The sequence below is a fragment of the Lontra canadensis genome, unplaced genomic scaffold (genome assembly GCF_010015895.1).
Source record: "Lontra canadensis isolate GAN:19392208 unplaced genomic scaffold, GSC_riverotter_1.0 scaffold29, whole genome shotgun sequence".
Taxonomy (NCBI): domain Eukaryota; kingdom Metazoa; phylum Chordata; class Mammalia; order Carnivora; family Mustelidae; genus Lontra; species Lontra canadensis.
Window position 1 is genome coordinate 18,336,162 of NW_022631023.1, and position 7,852 is coordinate 18,344,013.

The following is a 7,852-nucleotide window of genomic DNA, read 5'->3' on the forward strand; positions in this document are numbered from 1 at the left end:
TCCTGGTGTCCTCACATGGCAGAGAGAGGAAGCAAGCTCTTTCCTGTCTCTTCCTATAAGGGCTCTAACTTTGTCATAAGGGTTCTACCCTCATGACCTAGTTAACTCCTAAAAGCCCCATCTCCAAATACTATCACATTGGAGATTAGGGTTTCAACATGAATTTTGGAGGAACACAAGCTTTCAGTCCATAGCAGTAGTCTTCCTTTGCAGTCCCCATATAGATGGACATTTGCGTGGTTTTCAATGTTTTGTGGTTATAAATAGTAGTATAATGAATACTCTTGTGTTATGTCATTTGGTACATTCACCAGTTTTACTAGTCGGAATTCTACCAGAGAAACAGAATCAGTAGGATATTTATTTCAAGGAATTGGCTTGAGGGATTGTTGAGGCTTGCTACGTAACTGAAATCTGCAGGGCAGGATGGCAGGATGGACAGACTAAAAATATTAGATACAGGCAATTCCACGAGTGGAATTTCTTATTCTTTAAAGAAGTCTCTGCCCCAAGGGCTTCCAGCTGGATGAATTGGACCCACTCAAATTATCTAGGATAAACTTCCTTACTTAACTTAAACTGATTATGGTCCAGGAGGCAGGGTCTGGCTGGGGTGTCCCAAAATGCATGCCTGCGATGACTGCTTGCCCCACCCCCCAGTTGCTATAAAGGGAAGTTTGCTGTGAGCTCTTCCATCTCCATCCCATCTTTTGAAGCCACATTCATGGGACGCTTGGCAGACCCCAGCTGCCAAAATGGCAAAACAGTTGGAGAACAAGTATGCTTTTTAGAAGGTTGAACAGTTGAAGAGTACAGAAGATAAACTTGTAGTAGTTAACTTCTCAGTCATGTGGTGTGGGCCTTGCAAAATGATCTTTTCCCTCATTGCCTCTCTGAGAATTATTCTAATATGGTGTTCCTTGAGGTCCACATGGATGACAGTCAGGGTGTTGCTACAGAGTGTGAAGTCAAATTCATGGCAACCTTATAATTTTTTTTTTTTTAAAGGAGAAAAAAGTAGATGAGTTTTCTGGAGCAAATAAGGAAAAACTTGAAGCCACCATGAATGAGTTAATCTAATTATGTTTTCTGATAACATAACCAGACATTGACTGTTTAAAACTTGTAATTTTTTTTTCATTTACAAAAAGAAAGATCAAGTATGAAGACTGTAGACCCACCTGCCATCTAAGTGACAATAAAATATTAATTCTCTCCTTTAAAAAAAAGTGGATTATCAACTCTAATCCCATCTATAAAATACTTTCATAGCAACACCTAGATTTGTGTTTGAGTGAATAAATGGGGACTAAAGTCTAGCTAAATTGACACATAAAACTGACAACCATGCCAGTATGCCTTTTGGATAGATTTCTAAATGTGGAATTGCTGAGTCAAAGGGTATAGGCATATATGATTTTTCTAGAGATTTTCAAATTCCTTTCCAAAAGGATTTTATATTCTAGCTACCAATGTATGAGAACACCTGTTTCCCTACAGCTTCACTAAGAAAATATATTTAGGGTTTTTATCAGTTGGATAGATCAAACATGTTACTTGATTGTAGTCTTATTTTGTGTATCTTTTATTATATATAAAGTTGGGCTTTGTGGTAGGTTGGATTGCTATTCTTAATCTGTCACCACTTGCTTCTGGCATATAACCATGTAGTACACTAGAATAGATGTGGTCTATTTTCCTGCCTACTGGGCTGAATGTTTATGTCCCCCTTAAAATGTGTATGTTGAAGTTGTGATCTCCAATGTGATGATAGTTGGAGATGAGGCTTTTAGAAGGTGATTAGGTCATGAAGGGTGAACCTTTATGAGTGAGATTACCTTTATAAGAAAAAGCAAAAGAGAGATAATCTCTCTCCTCACCATATGATGATATAGCAAGAAGGCAGTCATATATAATCTAGAAAGAGGATACTCTCAAGGCCATGCTGGCACCCTGATCTTGGACTTCTAGCTTTTAGAACTACGAGAAATAACTGTTTGTTGTGGTAGGCCGCCCAGTTTGATATTCTGTTATAGAACCTGGAACTGAACTAAGATAGTGCTCCAGTGTTTTCCTGTGGACAATGGAACATTAGTGGATGAATGCATATAAAAGCTTAAAATGTGCCTTAAGTGAATTGGCTTCTCGTGTGGTCTGTGATCTGTCATAGAAGAGCATGCAGTGAATAATCCCTGGTTCCAGGTGAAGACAGCAGACACGCTGAATGGAACTGAACCTAGTATTTATCCTGCAGCCTGGAACTTAGAACTTGAATCCCAGGGTCTGGAGCCCAAGATAGTCCAGCATATTTGCAGCCAACTTGGAGAACTGTAGTGAGAAACCTGTGGTTTCTATTTTTAAGGCACTGGGGTCATTTGTTACACAGCCGTATGGACATCATGACTGATTAATACAGCATATTTCCATCATTTAAGTCTGCTTTTGTATCTTTAGGAGTATAATGCTTTATAAGATTTGAAGTGTTGTCATATTGTTGGAGGCCACAGCACGGTTGGAGTCGAGGATCAAACCAGGCCCTGACTTGTGTCTCCTTCAAAGTCTGGACACCTTGACAAGGTTAAGAATGGGAAAGTTGAGTAACACTGAGAAAGGGTCTGTGCTATGTGTCGTGCGCTTGCCTACGTGACTTCCCACACACTCTCCCTACAGAAGGGAACAATGTGGTCAGGGTCATGAATTCTTAGTTGGTCCTTGTTGTTCCTGTACCTCCCATAACTCACTCCCTGGTTGATTGTCGTGCTAATGGCTTTAGCCAAGACTGCCTGGCATCACGAGGTTTGCTTGTAGTTAATGTAAACTTGTTATAGAAACTTGCGGTCATCTGACTAGGTCCTGATGTATTACTCCTCCTATTGTGGTCTGCCTTATAAATGCTTGTAAGATGTGGAATAAAATCGGCACTGTTGGACATCCTCCTCAGTGTCCCTCCTGCCCCCATCTCTTTGTCTCTTAATTTCTTTTCACCATCCTCTTACCCTCACGTTTTCCTGGTTGATTTATCGTGCCGGCTGCGACATCATATAATATTTTAAAAAATCTCTTCTGGGGGCGCCTGGGTGGCTCAGTGGGTTAAAGCCTCTGACTTTGGCTCAGGTCATGATCCCAGGGTCCTGGGATAGAGCCCCGCATCAGGCTCTCTGCTCAGCGGGCAGCCTGCCTCCCTCTCTCTCTCTGCCTGCCTCTCTGCCTACTTGTGATCTCTCTCTGTCAAATTAAAAAAAAAAATCTAAATAAAAATTCTCTTTTGTGTTTATTTCTATAGCCTTAAATTTTTTTTTAAATTTTTTTTTTTCACTTAACAAATATCTACAGAGTACCCATATGTACTAGACAATTTTCTGGTGCTGAGAATGTAGTAGCCACAAGGCTCACATGGGACTTAAATCCTTGTGGTTTTCTTTCATTAGACTTGCTTGAGGTCTGTGTATTTCATTGGTCTTTTCCAAAAAACTAGCTCTCGGGTCTACTTTCTAAGATTCACTTCCTCTTCCATACTACATTACCTTCTTTTTTTAGCTTTATGCTTCCTTCTCCTTTATTTTGGTTTATTTTAGTTTTTTTTTTTTTCCTAATTCCTTAAGTTGAATTTTAACCTTCCTTCCTTCCTCTCTTTCTTTTAAATAAACTTAAAGCTAAAAATCATTTTTGAGTACCACTTTTCAATTTCACTAGTGTTTGTATGTATTGTCGTGGTTTTATTCATTTCTAATGAGCCCATCATTAAAATTTCGATTTATTCAAATATTTTATAAAAGATTAAAAGAAACATTTCTAGGTTGTTATCTCTTTTTGTGTGGTTTGTTTTATAACAGTCTGTTCTTGTGTTTTCAAACAGAATTTTCTCCTCAAATCTCTTTGGGGGAAGGTATTTCTAGTTATGGAGCCATGAGGGGATTGGGCACTGGAAATCAACCAAAAGCAGATAACAAATTGAGAAGTCTTCATTCTTGAAAAGCTACTGGAGCTTCAGGTGAGAACAGTAGGAGTATGGCCATTTGCACTCGAACTGCAACCATCCTTTCCTTCTCCCCTCAGCCCAACTTGATTAGCAAGAATCGTAGTTTTATCAGCATCAGAATAATCATGGAATCTAATAGCTTTGCTGCCAGAGGGGAGGAACTCAGTTTGGGTGCATGGAGGAGGTGGTGGAAATATTTGACTTTGTTGTTTAGAAGGGATGGACATGGTTGGGGACAAATAAAAATGCAGCTTTGCAAGCCTGAATGGGGTGAATGGTGGACCAGCCAGGAATTAAATGGGGGAGATCCTGGAAATGAGAGATCCATAGAAAGGCTGAGATCACCTGCTCAGTGGGAAGCCTGCTTCTCCCACTCACACTCCCCCTGCTTGTGTTCCCTCTCTCACTGTCTCTCTCTCTGTCAAATAAATAAATAAAATCTTAAAAAAAAAGAAAAGAAAAATAAAGCAGAATTAAGAAGTAATGCCCTCTCATTCCATTTAATAAAGAAACATTAAGAAAAGATACAATGCAAGGAAAACACCACCAGCCTTTCATGTCAGGCTAAAGAATCAGTGATTTTTCTCTTTCATTTCCTAATTCCTGTATTCTTATCTACATGGGTAGAAAAAAAGAATAGCTACAGTGCTTATCTAAAAATATTTATTTTTAAATATTTTATTTTATTTTAAAGATTTATTTATTCATTTTTGAGAGAGAAGAGCAAGAGAGCATGGGCAGCAGGGTGGGGCAGAGGGAGAGAGTCTGAAGCTGACTCCATGCTAAGTGCAAAGCCTGATGTGGGACCCAATCTCATGACCCTGAAATCACAACATGAGTGGAAACCCAGTGTCAGACCCTTCATTGACTGTGCCACCCGGGCACCTGAAGATATTAATTTTAAGTAATCTCTACACCCAGCATGGGGCTCAAACTCCCTGAGATTGAGATTTTCATGCTCTACTGACTGAGCCAGGTAGGTGCCCCCTAAGCTTGTTTATTTTATTTTACTTTTTTTAAAGATTTTATTTGACAGGCAGAGATCATAAGAAGGCAGAGAGGCAGGCGGAGAGAGAGGAGGAAGCAGGCTCCCTGCCGAGCAGAGAGCCCGATGCGGGGCTCGATCCCAGGATCCCGGGATCATGACCTGAGCCGAAGGCAGAGGCTTTAACCCACTGAGCCACCCAGGTGCCCCAAGCTTGTTTATTTTTAAAACAACACTTATTAGGCACACAGGAAAAAGGAAATATAATCTATACTCAATTAAAAAAAAAAAGGACAGTCAATAGAATCTGCTCAGTGTGAGCCCAGATGTTGGGTTATAGACAAAGAATTCTAAGCAGTCGTTATGACTATGTTCAAAGAATTAGAAGAAATTATTTTCAAATAATCAAAGAAATATTTGATGACGATGACTTAACATACACGGAATATAATAGAGAATTAGAAGGGTAAGAAAAGACCAAATAGAAATTCTAGAATTGAAAGATGCAATACAGAAGTCCTCCTTATCCATGGGTGTTATGGTCCAAGAATCCCAGTGGATGCCTGAAACCCTGGGTAGTACCCTATATACACCATATTTTTATCTATACAGTCATACCTATGATAACATTTGCCTTATTTTTAATTTTTATTTTTTAAAAGATTTTATTTATGTATCTTAGAGAGAGCAAGAGCACATACAGCAGGGAGGGGCAGAGGAAGAGGCAAAAGCAGAGTCCCCCATGAGCAGGGAGCCTGATGCCAGGCTCGATCCCAGGACCCTGACCTGAGAAAAAGGCAGAAGCTTAACCAACGGAGCCACCCAGGTGCCCCAACATTTACTTTATAAATCAGCATAGGAAGAGATTAATGATAATAACTAATAATAAATATAACAATTATAACATATACTATAATAAAAATTATATAAATATGGTCTCTTTCTCTGTCTCTCAAGATATTTTATTGTACTGTGCTCGCCTTTCTTTTTGTGATGATGTGAGATGATAACACGCCTATGTGATGATTTGAAGTGAGGTCAGTGACATAGGCATGTGACATAGTGTTGGGCTACTACTGATCAGGTGACAATACATCAGAAAGAGTATCATCTGCTTCTGGACTGCAGTTGACTGTGGTTAACTGAAACCATGGCAAGGAAGCTGTGGGTGAGGGGTGCTACATAACTGAAATAAAAATTGACCCGATAGGTCCAATAGCAGATTTGAGATGGCAGAGTTAAAGATGAGACTTAAAGAAAGATCAATAGAAGTAATTCAATCAAAAATGCAGAGAAAAAAGATGGAAGTCAAAGAAAACAGTAGGACATCATAAAGTATATAACATACATGCAATGGGAGTCCCAGAAAGAGAGGAAAGAGAGGAGGGTGTAGACAAAAAAAAAATTTTGAAGAAGTAATATATATATATATATGTATATATATGTACGTATATATATATATATATACACACACATATATATATACATATGTATATATATACCCAAATTTGATGAAAAACTTTTACCTACATATGTAAGAATCTCAGTGAATCCCAACAGTTATAAACATAAAAGAACCACAATGAGACATATCATAGTCCAACTACCCAAAGCCAAAAAATAAAGGGAAATCTTGAAGCCAGCAAGAGAAAAACAACTCTGCACACACAGAGCTTTAACAATACAATCGTTAAACAGCTGTCTTCTCATCAGAAACAACGCAGACCCAAAGACAGAGAAGCACCAGTGAACGTGCTGAAGAAAAGCAAACCTGCCAAGAGCCAACGAAAACGTTCTTCAGAAATGAAGGTGGAATGAAGACATTCCTAGATCAACAGAAGCTAAGAGGATTCATTGCTAGTAGACTTTCATTGCAAGACAAGCTCAAGGAAGTCCACCAGAAGAGGAAGAACAGACACGAGATCGTGACTCAGAGCCACAGGAAAGATGAAGACCATAGGAAATATTAAATATATAGGTATGCATAAAAGACTGCATATATATGTTTTCCTCTGTTCTTTTCTCAATTTCCTCAAAAAAAAAAACCCCACGTAGAGAAGTTTAAATCAATAAACACAGTATGTTAAATACATACAAATTATATATAAATATAAAAAATGATAGCCACATATTATTAAATGCATATTGTATATATAAAAGATATACATTTGAAAAATATATATCTGCCAATATAACATATTTGATAGTAATAGTACAGAAAGGGGTAATGAAGCAATATTACTTATCCCAGAGGCAACTGCAGAAGCCAGCTCCCAAGAGGGTGGCAGGGGTGAACCTATTCTGTAGGCAGTTCATTTCATATATTTCATTTAATTTCATATCATTTCATTTTATTTCTTTTCAATATGGAGGTTATTAACAACTTTACTACTTATTTAAAAGAAACATTTACCAGGTGCCTGGGTGGCTCAGTGGGTTAAGCATCTGCCTTTGGCTCAGATCATGATCCCAGGGTCCTGGGATTGAGCCTCACATCATCGGGGAGCCTGCTTCTCCCCTTCCAATCCCCCTGCTTGTGCATGCTCTCTCTCTCTCTCCCTCAAGTAAATAAAATCTTTAAAAAAATAAAGTAAAAGCAATCAAATGCAGAGTCTTAAATTTAAAAACAACAGTTCTGCCCCACCCCTCCCACTCCTGCTTCCCAGGGAGCCATTTTAAACACCTGTAACTGTTTTTCCAGGTGATTTCAACTGTATTTCTTTTTTAAAAGTATTTATCAGAGAGAGAGTGAGAGAGAACATAAGCATAAGCAGGCAGTGGCAGGCAGAGGCACAGAGAGAAGCAGGCTCCCTCTCAAGCAGGGAGTCTGATGCAGGAATCAATCCCCAGACCTTGGGATCATGACCTGAGCCGAAGGCAGTCGCTTA

The 7,852-nt window shown here is 38.9% G+C and overlaps 1 pseudogene; it reads left to right on the forward strand.

Moving 5' to 3' along the window:
• The first annotated feature begins 755 nt into the window (after positions 1-755).
• Positions 756-1,080, forward strand: LOC116872420 (annotated as a pseudogene).
• Positions 1,081-7,852: the final 6,772 nt, after the last annotated feature.